Genomic DNA, 20,061 nt, shown 5'->3' on the forward strand with positions numbered 1-20,061 from the left:
CTAGAGATTTTATGAAAGTATTAAAGGGTTATTTCTTATCTCTGATTAAGTCTAAGGTTTCATTCCCCAATGCCATCAAACTAACACCTTTCTTTAGTATAATACATACATGCCTTTGCAAATATTTTAAAAACAGTCATCAATCATGTGTTGTAAGAGAAGACTAACCATCAAGAAGTAGACTTCCCTTCTTATTCTCCAAGGGTGGAATTCAATTATGCAGAGGAACAAAACAAGGTCTATGTGCCATCCAAGTCCCTCGTAGTCCTGTTTGTGCTGACTCTTTACACACGGGTAGACTCTACCACAAAGAAACAATTTCTGTGTGATGTCCGAGTGCCACAATCAATTAAATTTTGTCTGAAGGACCCCTGTCAGTATTGTGTGTGGAAGATGGAAGACATGCCAAGAGGAGTTTTATGCCCAGTGGGCCTGGCTCATGCCCAGCTGAAGTCAGTGGAACTTTTGCCACTCCTTCCAAAATCAACAGAATGGCTCCTCCACTCACTCCCTGTTTCTCTTGCTAAGGCACAGTTCTCTGATATTTTCAGGCACTCGTGCTCTTCAGCTTGGAATCCCCACAAGGTTGGGTTTCATAACAAAAGGCAGCCCTCATTCTTTTAAGTTCGAGTAGACAGAAGAGAGCAAGGTGAGTCATTTTTTTCCCTTGCTAGTCTTGATAGGATGCTGCAGGTTTGCCAAAGATTACTTGAGGTTTCCATGGATAAGGTGTGAGTGAAGACTGCAGCAGTTTGAAGCAAACTAGAATGTTGTTTTTGTAGGTTTTCTTCTTAATTCGCTGGAAAGGACAAAATGCACGTGCAGCACTATCCTAGAGCCACTCCCTCAGCTGTTTGCATTTTAGCAGTGAGTGTCATCTCCTTAAAAATGCTTGACGTTATCCTCAGTAAAAGAATCCTCGTAGTCCAAAGCAGTTTCTTGTTCCAGAAATGTTCCCATATCCTCATAGAGATCTTACAGCACCTTGCAGACCTGACACAGAGCCTTTGAAGTAAACAGAAAGTCTCAGTGGCCTCAAGGATTTAGTTAGGGAGCCCTGTGGACTGCACGAGACAGGTAACACCATCAAAAGCACCTAATAACTACTGACAGTCTTAGTCTCCAAATCACTTGGATGACTCTGAAAATATTTATTCCAGGGCTGGCTATACATTCTTAGCAGTACAGAGCACATAAATGGTACTCAATGAATAATATAAAAGTCCTTCTAAGTACAAAAATATCTCTGTTCAGAAAAATTATAATTTTATGCTTTGCTATTTCTTTTTTGTCAATGTTTTTGTGAGCATCCCTTTGGCTATGGTATTTGCTTAAAGTACAAATATGTACTATGTGTCAAAATAAAATATTTATTGAATACATTTACTTTGTGTCTGTTGAGTTATGGGTGGATTCTGAAGTGCTTCTTTGCTGCGCCTGATGAAGCCATTTTACATTCTCTCTTGGCTAGAGACAATGAAAATTTGAAGCCTCACAGTTCTGCAAAAAGAAATGTTTGAAGAGAATTTGAGTTGAAATTTATCACAAACATTCACTTTTGCTGTCACTCCAGGACCAGCCACAGGATTGCATGAAAACAAGGGTTTTTAAGGGTGGGGATAGTTGTCTCTACCAACACCAGTCCTAATTTGTAGGTGGGCTAATATGAAATGGTACTGCAGACTGGTGGGTGCAACTTGTCCAAGGATGTTTGGAGTGGACTATGGCTTACCTGATGTCCCCAGAGAGGGCAAAGCACATGGTCTTGGTTTCTTTTCTTCTCTCTTTCTTGCAATAATTCAAGGAGGAGAGTGTGAGCAAGTGGAGGACTGAGTCTCTTACACCATGGCCTGCATCACCCAGATGCAAAAATGGGTTTTGTAGATGACTGTGACATCATTGAAGAAAAGTACCACTATGACCTCTGAGAAGAAAAGAGAATGTACCTTTCCCAAGCTCCAGGGAGTCTGCATGGTAGCTAAGAAATTGAAAAAATTTCTGGCACTGGCAGAAGTTCAAAAAACAGCCTTGGGACCTGACAAGTGGTCCTTCCTGTCAGAGAAATTTACTCCTAGACAGAGGAGCAAGCTGGTATTCAGACACTGACAGCAGCAGATACTCATATTGGGTTTGCCTGATTGAAAGTGATGTGGTTGATGATAGCTCATCAGGAAGCAGGAGGGCACCCTCCCAGAGCCTCATTGTCCATGTAAGCATCACCAAAGTGGAGGTGGGCATTGAAAACTCAGACCTTGGCTTTGTGTGAGACTCCCCCGCGAGACACCAGGCACTGCAGCTACTGTCATCTTCTGTGGTTGCTTCACAGGGTGTCCTGCTGTCCTCACTCCATGTCTTTCCCTGAGCATGTTAGAAGTGGCAGCAGTGGTGCACCTTAAGCCTCCTGCAAAAGGTGAAGGACAAACAAAGGCATTGTTATCAAGTTGTGTGCTTTAGTTTGGATTAAAACTGTAAAACTTCAGGCACAGTTTTTCAAGGAGAATCTATGAATGACTAAGTGGGTCTGTGCACAGACTCATAAGCAAAGGATTTGTCAATGGGGAGATTAAGTTCATTGTAGCTGTCTCTTTGTTAAGTGATTGGGTCCTTTGAATATGTAAGCAATATATTATGAGGCCTAGAACAAGTAAAATTAGATGGATATTCAGTTAGGTAGGATCTCCTTCATTTTTGTTTGTAAGTGGTGAAGAGACATACAGGATCCCCTTGGTTCTGGACCCACTCTGGATTTCTTTTGGTGGTTGCTCAACTCCTCTTACTGTCTATAAACAGAATCTGAGGAGATTGTCTTTTGTCAGAGTTACATATGTGCCTGAAGTTATATGGTGTCACAGTTCCATTTAGCTTTCCTGTATGAAGATTTAGAAGAACAGAGAACCTAAAAAATGCTAATTTCTTGTCTACTGGATTTAAATTAAGCATACAGGGATCCATGCCTCAAATAATCCGGTTTGTACAGTTCAAACACATTCTGCAACTTGAAAAAGAAAGACCCAATTCAACAACTACTTTATTTCCTCACCCCATTACAATCGTTGCAATGCAATTATGTTAAATCCAACACAGGAAACCAATTATTTTTGTTGATACAGTGGAATATTTACTGCTAGAGAGTGAGAATAGAGGTCTACCAAGCCAAAGAGAGCAAATGATGACTGGTCCTTCAAATAACTCTAATTTCTGTAAAAGCAAATATCAGCCCTTTCTTTTATCTTTGTGTATCATATCATACAGAAGGAGGTCTTGACATTCTTTGAAAGCTACTCAGAAGCCTCCACATGAGCTGTGCATAAAGAGCTGTAGGTAGCACATGAAAAGTCTCTAAAAACAATTCTGCCACCGTGGCTAGATCCACTGGGATCAAATAAGGTAGTCTTTAATTATAGCCCCCCTGAAAAGCTATGCATATGCAGAATGTTTCCAGAATTTGACTATACCTTGAGACCTGTTTTTGAAGACAAGCCTTTCACATGTTTTAAATGGGATTTAGCCAATTTAAAGGGATGAGCTTACACAGTTGCCTTTATGATCAGAACCAAAGATGTTGTATGACTGATTTTTTAAAAATTTAACATATGTGCACACTTTGTGGGCAGAGACTTATCCTATTGAAATAAAAACACCTCTGTGAAAAGTTAAGCATGTCCATAAGCTTTTGCAGGATGGGCCTGATTTTGTGAAAATGTACTGAAAAACCTGTGTAGTACCTCCTCAGTTCACTTCTATCAGAAAGCGTGTTAGAGCCTATGTGTATTGGCGTGGAATTGCAGTGTTAGCTGTATAAAAAATAGCATTTTCTTGCAAAAAATTTCCTGGTTGTTTTAGGAGATTTTTTTTCTTTGACAGAAAATGTATTGATCTGATCCTGGGAAAGTGACTGTAGTGCTCAACAGAACAGTTCCTGCCACATAATTTTGATGTTCATAGGTTGTGTAATATTTCATATGAAAAGCCTCTGTCAACTTCTACTGACTGCTGAATCTTAAAATGATTCATCCACACAAATGTATTTTTCAGGAAAGCTTCTGAAGCAGGAGACTGACCTCACTGCAAAATACAATTTAATGAAACATATGTTGATTATAAAAGTATGTACATATCTCTATATATTTCTTTTCTCTTTTCTGATTTATTTTTTAACTCACAAGGAAATACAGTGTTTAAAATAATATGAAAAGGAAATTCATGAGAAATAATATATTTTGAAGTATAAATTTGCAAAAGCATGTATTTCTGTGTTGTAACTTTTAGTGTTTACATATAACTATAAAATAAGAAAAGTTAATGTGTGAAATAGCTAAAATTGTCACCATTTCTCAGTTCTGAATTAAATAAAGTTTATATTTCAAATAATTGTAGTCCATGTTTATAGCTTCAGATTTCCATCTCAGTATATCTGAATGTTTTTACCAGTCAGATCTCCCATACACCAATGGAAAATTTGATTTCTATTTCTGCCTTTTACAATTTCTCTTGATCTTCATGGGAAGAACCATCTGTAATAAACTAGGAGAGGAGAGACTGGTTCCACTGACAGCAAATGAAGGTTTTCCCATTAGTTCCCTGAAGTTCGGAGTTTCAGTCTCAAGACATAATTACAGGTAATGATGGACATGTTTAGGTTGGTGTTTAGCCATTGGCTTCAAAGAGGACACATTTCACCCTCAAATGTTTTATTTCAGTAGTGTTTTAAAATATCTGTGTGACTAGATGTATACAAACACACACACCCCCACAGAGGCTCCTCTCACTCACATTTCATGTGGGAGAACACATGGTAGGCTCAGGGTTAAAGCCATGAAGGTGTGGTGTTCTTTGATTGTCTTTTTTTTTAAACACAGATATAACTTGCATTGAAACTTTCTCTTTTTTTGGTCTTTCACAGATAAAAAAACCACTCCAACCCTTTCATAAAGAAGAAATTTTTCCAGCTTGTCTCTGACTGTGTTGTCAGGACCAGTGTCTCACTCATGTGTGATGTTATGTTTTCCCATAAAGCTTTGATAGGAACTAAACATAGAAACTTTAATTCATTTCTTAGTCCTAAACCAGTCATTATTTTACAAACTTATGGCCAAATTTACTAGTGAGTATTACAAAGGTCATTGTGTTGCATAAAGCCACAATTTCTCAAGAAGAGATACATTACTATTTTAAAACCTTTTAACCTTTAAGCTAAGCTTACAATTTTGTGACCTGTTGCACATTTGCATGTAGTATTCAACTTGAAATCTGAGCAAACTGGAGGTGAGCCCAATCCAAATGTGCCAATCCAAGTGAGACCAATTTGGAAAACTGTATCTAGAAAAAATTTAAATCGTAGAATCATAGAATAACCCAGGTTGGAAGTGACCTGAAAATGTAGGCATTTTTTTATATCTCCTCTTAAAGAACAAAAGAAGGCCCAGCACAAGTATTGTACGTCACTAAAGTATCTTCATGTGATTAAATTAAATTGGATTTAAAGTGGCGTAGGGGCCTTGAAATGGTCTGATAGACTTCACCTTTGCTGACACTGGGGATTGAGCTATGGATCTTCAAAACAAAACACCATAAACCTCTGCAAACTATGAAGACCTGAGAATTTTAGCAGACATTTTCCATTAAATCGCTGTGGATAGAGACAAGAAAAACATCCTGTAGGTATTGGTACACAGACAGTATAATGTTGCTGCAGTAGCTGGATGAAACCAAACCCACCACAGCATTGATATGGATGCTAATCAGTAATAAGGTGGAGCAGAGAAACATCTCCCAGTAGTGACTGAACCCTTCACTGTATAATTTTCATTGCCGTTTAGAGTCCATGATAAAGAATTTCAGTTCACAGATGCAAAAGCCTTTCAAGAATGATGCTACAGATAAGACACCTCAGATACACTGACTTAATAAAAGCTACTCCTCCTCTAAATGTGAGTTTTGATGTTTCTTCCTTATTTAAGGGCTATTTCTCCCCGTCCACATTCTAATTAGTGCCAAGGAAAAGTCCTGTGCTGCCCAAAAAGACACCTGTAGATTTTTGCTGAGTCTAGTTGTTCCAAGCAGCGGTCTTTGGACATCTCCAGGTCCTGTTAAGTAGTTGTATGTTGTTTCCGTAGACCTATTGGGTCATTGATGCTCTTTGACTCTTTTCTTTTCAGGCGCTAAATTAGTTAAAAGAAGAAATGATATAACACTGTCCTAAGATGACTATTCGAAGTGAGCAATTGCTGCTCTAGTTGCCATAGGGATACTGAATTAATGCAGATGAGGTAGGAGATATCCAGAAGGCTCTGTGAACACGAGTTTCTCTTCAGCAGCCCAGGGTGACCAAAAGCTGGGAGATTTCTGCACTTCCATCGTGCTGGGGGCAGATGTTGAAATGGCTGTCTGCGTGCTGCACCTTGCTCACCACTGAAAGTGGAACTTGGCTCTTAGGTGCTTTTGAAAACATTACCACAAGTTCCCTAGGAGCAATACTTAGAAACAGCTACTTGCTGCAAAGACTAAAAAACCACCAATACTGGATTCATAATAAATCCACCAAGGAAAACTGTGGAAGCTGCATACAGATGAGACCAAGTGGTGTATTTGGGGACTGATAGAGTCTAATTAAAATAAACTAATATTTGGAGAGGAATAACTCCTCCACAGAGGAAGGAGCTCTTACATAGAAGGTGTTCAACACTATGACAATCTTTCCGTGGAAAAGGACTGATAAGTGAGCTGCTACCCAAGAACTTTGGTTCTAGTATTATTTATCTTATTGATGATGTGGTGAAAGTGGTCAACTGCACAGAGAATGGTGATCATTTTTAGTTCAGTTGTGTATTGGCATGTATTCCAAACAGGACTAAATCAAGGCTCTAGTCATTGCAGATATAACCTATAAATGCATGACATAATAATGCCTAGTCCTCAGAAAACACTGACAAACTTAAGCGATAACTTGGTGACACACACCAGCACTCACAAACTCTACCTTTGGAGCACCATTTCCTCCCAGCCTACTCATGGAAAGAGATAGATCTTATAGCCTAAGGGTCCTCAGATTTATGCTTTCTGTAGGAAGCTACAGAAAAACACCGATGACATTTATGACAAGAATCAACTCTGCCCTCAGGTGCTTTTTCACAGTTGTACATGAGGACTGAGTTTAACACTAAATTATTTGGTTAAAAATACACAAAAAAGTACAGTTTCACACTATACATTTTTGACACAGACACAGCTGTTAATTATTAAGGCAGGCTAGAGCCTTGGCTATTGTGAATGGATGTATCTCAATTGCCTTCAGAGAAATTGTAGTGATTTGCTTCAAGTCACTTAGACTATCGGCTCAGACTTTCAGCTCCCAAAATGCAAATTTGTGCTGGAAAAAAAACATGCTGGCCATGAGTAGGCTGCAAATCTGATGCTCTTTCAAGGTCTATTTTCCCAAGCACTGTGCATTGGATGTATTAACAGTGTAAGATACCCTTGAAAGGATTAACTGTAGATAGTATACCCAAATTTGAGCCAGGATAATTTATTTGAAATAGTGAAGGGTATGAATGGGATTTTATGAGAACAGATGTAAACATTCCCCAACTAGATGGAACAAATTAGCAGCTAAGGAATAAACAGAACGCACGTGGTTCACTGATAAATAAATACACAAAATCTGACTTGTCTTGCTCAAGAGCGGACTAGATGACAGTAGTAACTTCTCTATTCCCACTCATCAAAATACTGTCTGCCCTTCCTATACAACACCTCTAAGCTTAAAGCTCTACAACTTCTTCTAAAATGTCCTCCCCATCCTCATTTTTATGGTTATTATAGTATTATTAACACTATGCATTAGTACCTTTCCAAGTTGTCTGATGGAGGTTAATTAATCCCTTTTAAACCACTCAAGACTTAATTGAAATAAACAAACGTTATCATATCCATCTTCCAGCTGAAGGAAGTGATTCACGGAAAAGTTAAGTTGCTTCTAAAGTCATAAAACAAGTCAGTAGGCAAATCAGGAGGAGAGGTAGGCAGCCCTGGACTTCTAGACTCCCACTATAATGATTGCATTAGCCCGACTTCCTAGAACCAGTATGTCTGAATGAGATAATTTTATTCAAAAGATTTCTCAATTATATTCACATTTAGACTTGATTCCAGTATTACTGTAGCCAGTGGGAACACAGCAGCAGAAGATTTTGGTGCTAATGTAGCCTTTCCAGTGAAAGGAAAGACAACTGTGAGACAGTGTGGGTGAAATCATTTTCCTAATGGGGTACTTTTTTTAATGTTAGCAGGTGTTAGTATTATAAACTTGCAAGAAAGGCCAGGTGCTGTGTTCGGGTATGATCTCACCTTCCTTGTAAATGAGCCTTTAATGTCTCTAATTTCCTTGGTCAGGCACACCCCCCTCCGCCAACTCTCCTGGACTATTCAGCCTTCCCATACCCACAGACGGTGGTAACAAAAGGTAATACTGGATGCAAGAAGGGTCACTTGACCAGCCCTCGCTGTTGCTGTGGACCCTTCCCTGCTTTCCAGTGCTTGATGACAGAGTGTAGGGAAGACAGGAGGGCGGATGAGTGTGGAGAAGGACTGCTGTTACACATGGGTGGTGATGCAGTTCATGCCTCCGGCCTGATGTAGGGGAGAAGGCCCCCGAGATATGATGGTTGTTGCAAGTGACTCCAACCACTGGGAAGCAGGGTGTGCTGCAGGTTCTTTGGGGACAGTGGCCTCTGCAGGAATTACACAGAGCGCCAGCCTCAAACCAACCCTTGGGACTCCACAATATATCGAAATAACATGGGCAATAGCATTCTGAGAGAGGCTGAACATACCCTCCACCACCATGAGGAGCAAAACCATGCCACGACAGGTCTACCAGGCCTTCCTCCTGCTCCCTCCCTGAGGCAGTAGGATAACCATCTGTATACCACTCTGATATGTCAGCACTAAACACCCAGCTTGTAAATGACACGCTTTATCTCCCATTCTGTTCACAGCCTATTGACACACGACAGTGGTAGCAGGACCTCAGCGATTTTCCTGATTTCTCCTGTTTATTCCTGATTTCCACTGGCACAAGAGAAATGGATCATTGCTAGGCGTCTTTTTACAGAATAACCGGACCAACAGTGGGAGGAGAATGAGCTCACATTTAATTTCTGCTTGAAAAATATCGGTGATGAAAAGGCCTTGTGCTATATTTCTGTGATGGTAGACTTTCACCCTGCTGGGAGTAGTTAGACCAGACAATTGAATAACCCTTACTATTAAGAGCAGACTTAAAATATCTTAATCAATGCAATCATAAACACAAAAATTTAAGTGTAGCTGTAATCCTCATTAGCACATGACACCATGCTCAATTTCACATGCAATTACCTGGATAGACCATGTAATTATGCCACATAATTACTCACACATTTTACGAATGAAGTTGCATCTCTGCAGCTCAAGATGATGATGTAGCTCCTTCATTTCAACCAAAGTCCTGTGGCACATTTTCCACCAGACACACATTCTCTTTTTTAAAAGCAAGGACCAGAAGTTGAAAAAAGTCATCTGAGAGCTCAAGAAAAAATTTAAGTATTGTGTTTTAGGCACTCAATTTTGCTTTAGGACATTAGGATTAATTGATGAAATTTATTGGCAGAAGCTTGTTTAGAACATGTAAATTATTGCAAATGTAACCTGTTATTGCTGGTATCTATTAAACCTCTTAATATGCTCTGGGCTCCCTCACTGAAGGCATTAAAAGATGAACAAATAGCAAATTCCCAGGCAGGAAATGATGCCAGGCCATGTTCTCAACTGCATCTAAATCTACTCAGTGCAGCAAATGGCAGGAATTAAATTGTTGTTGGTTATAATTCCCAAATACACCGTGATAATCTGTTTCAGTCCCCGCATAGGTTTGCAATATAGACCTTATCATAGTTTACACTACGGAAAAGCAAGACTACCTCTAGAGGCCAGCTGTGTCAACTCTGGCTGTTGGACTGCTGCCCAAACTGTATAGGCAGTGCACGGATATCACCCGTAAAGACAAAAGCCCTGATACCCCATTGCCCTGTATTTTACTTTGCCCTTTAATTGTGTTTGTTCAAACAGAAGTGCATATAAAATGCCGCAGGCCTGATTGCATCGGTCTGCAGTCCCATGCAGGGAGTGGGAGGAGAGTCTTATGACTGACTGATACTGGATTAATTTGTCATTCAAAAAAAAAAAAAATCTCAAAGAGAACTATATTAAAAATATATTTCATGTGACCTCACTTGAAACATTTTATTCTGGGTTAGAGAGTTTCTTTCAATCATTTTATTGTTTCTTCAACAAAAAGAAAGCAGCTTTAAAACAAAAGCAGTTTGGAGGAAATAATTCAGTTGGAATAAAACGTACCAAAAGGAAATGCAGTCATTCAGTAATACAGCGAAACAAAGTCAAATTCACACCATGTTTTCCACATCCCAAAACAAAGGTATGTGCCAAAACAAATTTTGGTGATTAATATACACACCAGAGTGCCAGGTCAGCTTTATTTTCAGTAAGTAACATAGCCCTTGAGTTCCTACAAAACAAAGCCCATTGTAGTGAGTGCAAGCTCAGCCCTAAACATTTGGGACAAAAGGTAAGGTAAATGGAGAGGTAAGCCACCTATGGAGCTATAATCCCAACCAGCAGAACGGCCTTTAGAAGATATGCAGTTCTAATGGGTCCACTTTTCCTGGGAAGTGTGAGTAGCCCAGTTGTTCCTTGTGTGATATCATTGCCGGTTGCTATATCTTGTTCTCTGTCTGGGACGAGGGTATTTGGACAAGATGAAGAGAGAAAATATACAAAGGCAATGCCTAGAGATAGGAATTGTAGTACCTTGTCTGTATAGTGTGACAGTTAATGTCAGTCTAGAAATTTTAACATTTGACTTTGTGTATGGGCTCTTGGTAGCCCATTAAAGAAAAATGAAGTAAGATGAACCCCCATCATGAGTTTTCTCTTGGGTGCTAAATCAGAGCAGAGTCAACTGAAACCAAAGCTTTCTTTATTCGAAGGGTATTGTGGGGTCTTACCCCCAGTGCTGCTCAGCACATTCTCAAAAATATTGGTAACAAAGTTTTAGAGACCTAAAAATCTAAAGCAAACTATTTTTCCATTTTTCTGTGACGATCTATTTGCACGTAAACTTCAGAATGCCTAAGCAATTTTGCTCTAGTTTAGATTAAAATTTACCTTTTTTTTTTAATTGCCAAGGCTGATATTTAAAAAGGCATTTTAAGTGTTTTCTTCTTAAACAGTTTTAAAGAATATATTCAAGGGCCTGTTGTTCATGTAGGAATAAGAGTGTACAGTATTGTACTGGATAAGGCTTACAATGAAATCTTCTGTCACGAAATCTGTGCAAAGTGATAAGATCTATTTCATACAGTAATTTAAATGTGTAGATCTCAAAGCCCTTGAGGAAAGGGGTTGTAATCACCAACACTGACGATCACTGCTGATGGGGAGCCTCAGGAGATAAAGGGATTCGGTGAAGGTCATCCAGCACGCCAAGACCTAAGCTGCACCCTGCTCTCCTTGGAGCTAGGCCAGCACTTGGTGCCTTGGTTCATGCTCCTGCTTGAACAGGTTGATATACATATTTTTTTTCCTTCAGATGGTTTGGAACTAAGGATGCAGCATTGAGTCAGAGTGCATACACATGTTTCCTCCCCACCCCGCCCTGTGCTGTCTTTTCCTCTCTTCCCACATTTAATATGTCTGAGCTAATTTTTTTTTACAAGAATTTTCTGGAAGCAGTGATAGATAACGGGAAAGTACTCTGAAGGCTGTAATAAACAAAAACCATCATTTGGGTTTAACTGATGTATTCATCACCTTGCTCTGCATAAAAATCCTTGTGCCCAGCTATCTTCTATCACAGCCAAACAGGTCATACCATCTCTTTTATAAATCTGTCACTTTACTGGATAGTTTTCCTTCCCTCATCTTCCTCCTGAAAGGTTGCTCCAGGGCATCTCTGATGCAGGAGGTTGTCAACTTACTATTAGCTAGTTTTTGGACTATCCCTTTCCATGCCAGCTTTGCCCTTTGGGTTAAACACACTCCTAAGTTTTATGTATCCCTGAGTGTATATCCGCCACAAGCCTACATTTGCTATACTGAGTAAGAGAAGATATAAAATACATTAATCTGATGAATACAGGGCAAAAAAAAGAACTTCCTTCTTCTTTTATCTCTAGCTAAATACTACTTAAATGGCTTAAGTAAGATACAAACTATGTACTGGTTCTTGACTCTGTCATGCTGTGCGTGGACTGCCTAGACATCCATGGGAGATGGCAAAGGAGAGACCTTGCAGGAATTTGGGATTACCATGATTGTCATCCTGCTCTCCAATTATGATATTTTCAGGCTGAATGAGTGTCCTTTCTCCACCACTCTGACACAAGCATGGATCCAACATCTCTGTTTTCCCTGTGTTGCCTTCTCTGTGTCCTCATAGTAGTTGAATGCTACAGCCCCCTTTATATGCTGCTTGATGGAGGCTTTCTGAAGGTAACTTGGAGATCCTACTGCTTTGAGAGATGCTGCAGATTCATTCCGAGTGTACTCTCCAGTTTTTTCCCACTCCCTTTTCCCCGGATGACCTAAGGGCTGGAGCAGCTCTCTGCTACGGTGTTTGCTACAAACCCAGTATATCTAACAAACAGTATTTTCTCTGAGAAATTTGCTTTTGAAGTTATTTGTCTTCTGTCTATGCCTTTGATGGATTTCTGGCTTTCACTGTCATGTGCTGAGATAGAGGTAACTTTTGCATTGGGTATCTGCAATTTTGCATTGGAAATCTGTATAGTTTTTCTGACCAAGTCCTATGTAAGCAGGTGAATATATCTCCCTTATTTCTTATTCCTCTGGACATTTACTTGGCATTGTAATGCTGATGATTTGGTTTATTTCTTGTATTCCTTCTTCTTTCTAATAGCATGCCTGAGTCACGAGGGAAAGAGTCTCCAATCTGCTCTTTGAAACAACCTGCTATTCACCTTGTCCTGTTGCTTCTTTGTAAACTCTTTGGGCTCCATCATCAGTGGAATTTAGGTCCTGTAATATTCAAGTGTTGAATTATAGAGTGTCTGTGTCCATGACTATATGAACTCTGCCCCAATAAACTGTTATGAGCTATATCTCTACAGACACGGAGAAAAGTTTGCTACATTAGGATGTGCCTCATCCTAATGAGAAATTCAGGATTCAAAAAGTGGTGAACCATAGGGAAACATGAACAGCCTCGCCCTCTTGTTCTCAAGAGCCTAGGAACTATTAAAGAACGATTGTATTTTAGAGTGGAAAACCAATTGTTTTCCATTGGTTTCCATTGCAAAACCAGCATAAATTCTTTACACCTAGTATACAAATCCAAGCCATCATTTCTCTGACTAACCCATCATCAGATCCTTGGTAGAAAATGGAGATTTGTTTTTTGCTATTTCTTTTTGCTTCATTGTTTAACAGCATTACTAAGAGGAAGAATGGAAAAGGAAAAAAGGAAAAACTCATGTAAGAAGCAATTTCAAAAATACACCAAACCATCAAAAGATATGGTCATTTTCCTCTTAACAATGAAGAATATTTGGGGATGAATACCAGAAGGAAAAAAAGAAAAACAAATTCAGTGGGATTAATGCCTTCACCCAAGAGTGTTCTGGAAAGGTACACTGGTTTTACAGCAAGGCTATCAAACCAAGGTATGATCCATCTAACATTATATAGGTATCTATGGTGTAGGCATCTCAACTGCAAATATAGACAGCTGCATAACTCATTCCAGGCTTCCTCTGAATCCACAGAAAGCAAAATAGGCACATCAAGGCTGTGATTCTTTCCATCTACATCCTGTAAGTGCCTGATTCCTTCCACTGACTGTAAAGAACAACTGGCCTAGATGTAGGTATCTGCACCTTGTAGGCCTCTGGGGATACACAAAATGGGTGTCACAAAGAGCGAGTTCAGACTCACAGTCTGTTTAAATACAGGGAGTCTCAGAGAGAAAATCTGGAACAAGAAAAGCAATCAAATATAGGCAAGAGATGTTAGGACAGGTAATTGAAAACATAATCAGGTTGATCATAAATTAGTCAGAAAAAACAAGTAAATTGCAAGACATTACAACTTGTACCATCTGACCATACAAAATGAATGTGATGGATATACTAAAGAGACAGAGGAACAGTGTTATTAAAAGACTGCAAAGAAGACATTTCCCTGATTTAATCCATGTCCATGCATTCCTTCATACCTGAAGCCATACTTCTATGTTGTTATTAGTGGGTTTGGCAAGAATTAACTAAAGCCTGAATTTTATCTTTCAGAACAAAATTTTGCAGCTTCACTGAATCCACACAGTGTTCTGAGCTGATCCAATGCAAGTTAAAGCATCTTAGATGGTTTAAAATGTGCCAATGTCAGGGGAGGTACACTTTTTGACCTGTGTAAATCCCCCATGGTCAGGTTTTGCCTGGTCATTGGTTCTCTTGCCATCTATTCTCCAAAAGTGGTTCTGTTTCTCTGAAGATGGTGGCACTGGAGAGGTCCCTCTGTAAGGGAGACCAGAATGCAGCTGCTGATGTGTGTGTTACATGACATAGAGTTCACCACTGAATTTGGAGCAGATCCTGCAAAAAGAAATGAGTTATTTGTTAGGGAACTGTCCTGTAATTTACTATCACACAGATAATAACCTTACCAGGATTCTGAAAATATTAATACAAACTGCTGGATTGTTTATAAATGCTTCAGACAGTCTACACAGGTGTCATGTAACATAAAAGTACAGGGGAGCTTGAATTTATCTCAGGAGACTTAACTTGCTTTTCTCAAAAAAGTAAAAGTACTCACAATACATTTTCTTCCAGAAAATAATTAACTCAGTCTTAATTTGTGTTTCAGCTTGGACTGATGGCTGTTTAATGTGTGTTGTTTTCTACAAAACTGCTCGAGGAATTTCATAATTGCAGAACAGCTCTTTTTATTGAGACCCATTTGCCCACAGTAGTCTTTTCTCTATGATTTAGCTACTGTTTTAGATCATTTATTTTTATTGACAGTGAGACTACTCCATTTGGTTGACTTTTTCAAACATTAACTGCTATAACTTTCATTTAGACTGCCAAGGTTTCCTCATTTACACATGAAATCATCCCATTCACCTCTCTGGGAGAAGACAAGTCAGGCCTGGTGTTTATTGCTCTCAAAGAGAAAAAGAGGAGAAATGATGGTACCACCTCACTGGAATTGCTCTTTCTGATTTACAGCTGTCACCATTGAGGACTCAGGGAAAACAGGCAAGGGCAACCATCCTCAATGTTATTATCCTAAAGCTTTTTACAAAAAAATGATGCTGTAAGCTTTAATCAAAAAATTCTTTCCTACTGGTCTTTTCCACAATTCACCACTGAACTATAGCAGAACACTGTCAAGCTTTGGGCATCTTCTAGAGCATTTGTGAATCAAAGATTTCCTGTGGGTAAGATGGAAAAGCAAGGTGTACTGAGGACATGGGATAAGCAGCCAGTGAGACAGCCAGATGGCTGCCTGTGATTTCCATGGATGGGCTTTGGTGTCCACAGTGTTCTCTGTCTCTCAGCCTCAAATCTTTAACTGAAATCCAGCAAATTGGGTCTAACTTTTCAGGGAAGGAGGACGAATACCTTTAGAAGGCAAAGTCTATCAGCTGTAGATAACAGTGATTTTTTTTATATTTTTCAACATCCTAGTTCATGAAGCCACTGCAAGCTCTTATTAGAGATGGGACAGCTAATTAAGAGCATTGGAAACCTAACTTTACCTAATTTGATGACCACTCTGATCACTGCACATAGCCTTCTCCAGGGGAAAAGCTGTAAATTACTAAAACTGAACAAAACATTTGAGTTATGAGGTTTTATCACTGGGAATTAGATTCCTATTTTTCAAGGATGCATTTTTCTTCAGTTAAAAGTTACTGGAAATAATAATTGGTTTTGTGCTACTCAGAGACTTCTATCAAGAGAATTGTTTCTTGCAGTTAAGGCATCAATTACTTGATGACTGCTGCCCCTTTTAAATCAGTAACTGATAAACACTATTAGATGTTGAATCATAGGAAGTCTTAAAGATATGGTCTAGATCCTATGCACCTGTGCCTAACTCAGATGGAGAAAACAAAAAATAATCCGAAGAAATGAATATGCACCGTCAGAAATAAGATCAGGATTTTACTCTCTGTTTTATGTCTTTATAATCTTGATTAATACTCAACTTGAGGGACTGGATCTACAGTGTTACCTCTTCTCGTGTTTTCTATACTTTTTTTCTATCCTCCATCCGAGAAGGATGCACTGGAAATGCAGGGCTGGATCTACATTTCATGTAAATTAATATAGCTCACTGAAATCAACAGAACTACAATGCTCTAAGCTGCTAAGGATCTTTCCCTACACCTTATTTATATATTTTCAGAATGGACATTGTATCTTAGTTCATATTGAAGTGTAGAGTTCATCATAGCAGTAATCTCTAAGACACAGCCTGCCTATCTTTTATGATAAGGGAATTACATTTCTTCTGTTGTGTTGATAAAAATCTACTATTTCTGGGAAGATGACTTGCTGGAACCCAAATAAATTGAGCATACCCTACTCTATGATAGGAACTGAAGAGATGTGACTGCTGACCTAACCAGTGAAGGAGGTTTCTGATATTAATGCGGTTAAGATAGCAAGACTGTGTTGGTGTCACTCAGGAGTGGATAGTGTTGGGTTTTTTATGTGTGTGGTGGGTTGACCCTGACTGGATGCCAGATGTCCACCAAAGCACTGTCACTCCCCTCCTAAACTGGATAGGGGAGAAAAAAATAAAAGTAAGGGCTTGTGGGTTGAGATAAGGACAGGGAGAAATCACTCACCAGTTACCATCTTGGACAAAACAGGCTCAACTTGGGGAAAATTAAACCAAATCTTAAAACATCTTCCCTCTACCCCTCCCTTCTTCACAGCCTCATCTTCACACTCAATTTTCTCTACCTCCTCTCTCTCTCAGAGGCACAGGGGAGTGGGAAATGGGATGTGTGGTCAATTCATCATGTGTTGTCTCTGCTGCTCCTTCCTCCTCAGGAGGAGAACTCCTCACACTCTTCCCCTGCTCCAGTGTGGGGTCCTACCTGTGCTACCCACAGGAGACAGTCCTCCACAAAGTTCTCCAACTCGAGCCTTTCCTGTGGGCTACAGTTCTTCATGAACTGCTGCAGTGTGTGTCCCTTCTATGGGGTTCAGTCCTTTGGGAACATGCTGCTCAGGCATGGGTCGCCCACAGGATCTCAGCAAACCTGCTCTAGTGTGCACTTCTCTCTCCATGAACCTACAGGTCCTGCCAGGACCCTGCTCCAGTGTGGGCTTCCCACGGGGTCATAGCCCTCTTTAGGCATTCACCTGCTCTGGCATGGGGTCCTTCATGGGCTGCAGGTGGATATCTGCTCCCCTGTGGACCTCCATGTGCTGCAGGGGTGCAGCCTGTTTCACCATGGTCTTCAACAGGGCCTGTGGTGGAACATCTGCTCCGGTGCCTGGAGCACCTCCTCCCACTCCTTCTTCACTGACCTTAGTGTCTGCAGAGCTGTCTATCACATATTCTCACTCTATTTTTGGCCGCTGTTGTCCAGGTTTTTTTCTTCTCCTTCTTAAGTACATTATCCCAGAGGCTCTACCACTGTGACTGATGGGCTCAAGCCTTGGCCAGTGGTGGGTCTATCCTATGGCTGTCTGGCATCGGCACTATTAGACCTGGGGAAAGCTTCTGACATCTTCTCACACAAGCCACCCCTGTAGCCCCCCTGCTACCAAAACATTGCCAAGCAAACCCAATACAATGTGGTGATACAAAAAAAAATAATTACAAGTTTGTTACTGTTTTTGTGGCCATGAAAAATGCAGGGATCCAGTATGGTGTACCAATAAATTGGCACAGTATATGTTTAAAACAAGTGTAATAATATCCAGTGGGCAGAGTTCAGCCCTGTCACAAGATTCAATCCAGTCTACTTTTTGCTCCTTGTTTTTCCTGGAGCCTGTGAAATATGCAGAGGTAACAAATAATGTTCCCTGCTCAGCTTGGTATGTTCCCCTGCTTGGTATCTCTCAGCTTGCTTCCTACTATCCTCTTTCTCAGGGACCTCAAACTGTCTGACTGCACTAACAAGTCGCAGATATGTTAAGTGACCAAAATGAAGGTGTTCTCTTATTCATATGGTTGACTGTGGAACTGTGCCAAGTTGTTTATTGGGGCTGTATGACACAGTCCTCAAGTGTTGGGAAAGCATGGGATCAGGAACACTGGACAGAAACTTCTTATTTGATGGAAGAAGGAGGTACAGTCTGTTGAGGACAAAAGGCTGGATAATGTTGGTGCAAAGAAGTGGTTCTCAGGTAATGGCTTGCAGGCAGCATCATACCCTGAAACTGGGATTAAGGGCAAAATATAAATTGCCTGCAGCACATCACCTACTCGTCAGCTTTGCCAACGGCCATGTCACAGGTCTCTGGCTTAACCAGTAAATATTCAGACTCTTTTGAAGAGACTGTGAACATAATTTATGAAATTATCAATTTTCAAACAAATATTTATTTACTTTTAGGCTCCAGAGCGTACTTTGTCTTTTTATTGATATTACTTCACACTACTAAATGCCCGAAATATTTCCAGTTGTAATTATGCAATGGAACATTTTTTTGTTGTTTCTGTTTGAGTTTTATGGACTGGATAACGTTTAGCTGTAGTGAATGTCTGCCATTTCTATTTATTATTTACTGTTTATATTACAAGAGGGTATGAGAACTGGACAGCTAATACATCACATGAATTTGCCAGAAGTATGAGTACAAAGCCTTGCTCCAGGAGGTTGTTAAGGACTTCTCCAAGTCAGTGCTGCCAGGAGTAAAGTCAGGATCCCTAAGTGCACGGCATGAGCTGCCATGGATAGGGCCACACTGTTCAGCAAGGAGGTAAAAGCCCCAGCATCATGGTGGCCACTGGCATGGTGAAGGAAGAGTGGGTCTAAAACAATTTAGGGCTTCCTAGCTAAACCATACTTTGAGAAATGGAGTCAGGAATGTTGCTTTACCCTGCAGGGCAATCCTGAGGAACAGACGTGGAAAAGGGACTTGGAGAAGGCAGCATGGGTAAAATGATTTGCCTGGCATGAACCTCTATTTGCTGCTAAAAGTGGGAATAAACTGTAGCTCCTCATATTCCCAGCTTAACACCATGACTACTCAGTGGCACTCTGTCCTATTTGCTCAGCTTTCCAAAATGGATGTGCTCACCCCACCATCTCAAACCCCCAATGAAGTAGAAAGCTACCTACAATATTTTTTCTGTCCTAGTTTCTTTAAAAAAAAAAATCACAACATCGCCAACCACTTTTGCACAGCACTCTCCGTCGTCTTTCACTATGCTGGTCCATCCAGCCTGTTATTTAAGTTGTCCCTGAAAAAAATCCCACCACTTTCTTCCACAGTGCCCACACAAAGTGAGTCAATGTTCTTTTCCATTCATCTCAGAGAGACCAGGATTGTGTCCAACATATTTTCTCATTAAAAAAAAAAAAAAGACAAAAAGGAAGAAGCATGGGTAAAACCACCAGGACATTCATACAAATCAGCTGAATAGTTTCACGACTATGTTTCTACAACCCTTAATCTTCCTCATTCACACCCTCCCTACTATCAAACATACCATGTGGACCTAGGTGGTTAACTATTAACTTTATGCATAACAGAATATTAAAGAAAAAACATAGTAGCAACTTTTCCCCACCATGTGACTGTGCTTTTTCTTCCTGAGGTGGATTACCCAGCTAGATATTTTGAGTAAGAAGGTTCCCTTCTCCACTCCTATGGAAGTCTGAGTGGTGGTTCTATCCCTTCACAGCTGTCAGAGCGCAGGTCTCATGGATGCAGAGAGCAACACAAAGGCTTAACTTCTGTGATACAGATCTTGTTTCTTTCTGTATTGGGCTTGGGTTCACCCTTGTTA

General features: G+C 40.1%; 2 long non-coding RNA genes across 5 annotated transcripts; one reads left to right on the top strand and one right to left on the bottom strand.

Moving 5' to 3' along the window:
* Positions 1-751: 751 nt before the first annotated feature.
* LOC114000120 lies at positions 752-1,855 on the bottom strand. 2 transcript variants are annotated; one of them, XR_005563002.1, is made up of 3 exons: positions 1,733-1,855; positions 1,388-1,500; positions 752-1,005 (listed from the first exon to the last, which is right to left on the bottom strand). It is a non-coding gene; the product is annotated as an uncharacterized LOC114000120 (long non-coding RNA). The 2 variants fall into 2 exon arrangements; XR_005563001.1 differs by lacking the exon at positions 752-1,005 and having other exon boundaries at positions 1,355-1,500.
* Positions 1,493-6,540, top strand: LOC114000121. Of its 3 annotated transcripts, XR_003545124.2 has the most exons (5): positions 1,493-2,209; positions 2,327-2,410; positions 4,036-4,106; positions 4,509-4,619; positions 6,159-6,540. It is a non-coding gene; the product is annotated as an uncharacterized LOC114000121 (long non-coding RNA). The 3 variants fall into 3 exon arrangements; XR_005563004.1 differs by having other exon boundaries at positions 2,327-4,106; XR_005563003.1 differs by having other exon boundaries at positions 1,493-4,106.
* The last annotated feature ends 13,521 nt before the right edge of the window (positions 6,541-20,061 follow it).

Source organism: Pipra filicauda, unplaced genomic scaffold, assembly GCF_003945595.2.
Source record: "Pipra filicauda isolate LSUMZ 115617 unplaced genomic scaffold, ASM394559v2 scaffold179_size1759329_pilon, whole genome shotgun sequence".
NCBI classification, from domain to species: domain Eukaryota; kingdom Metazoa; phylum Chordata; class Aves; order Passeriformes; family Pipridae; genus Pipra; species Pipra filicauda.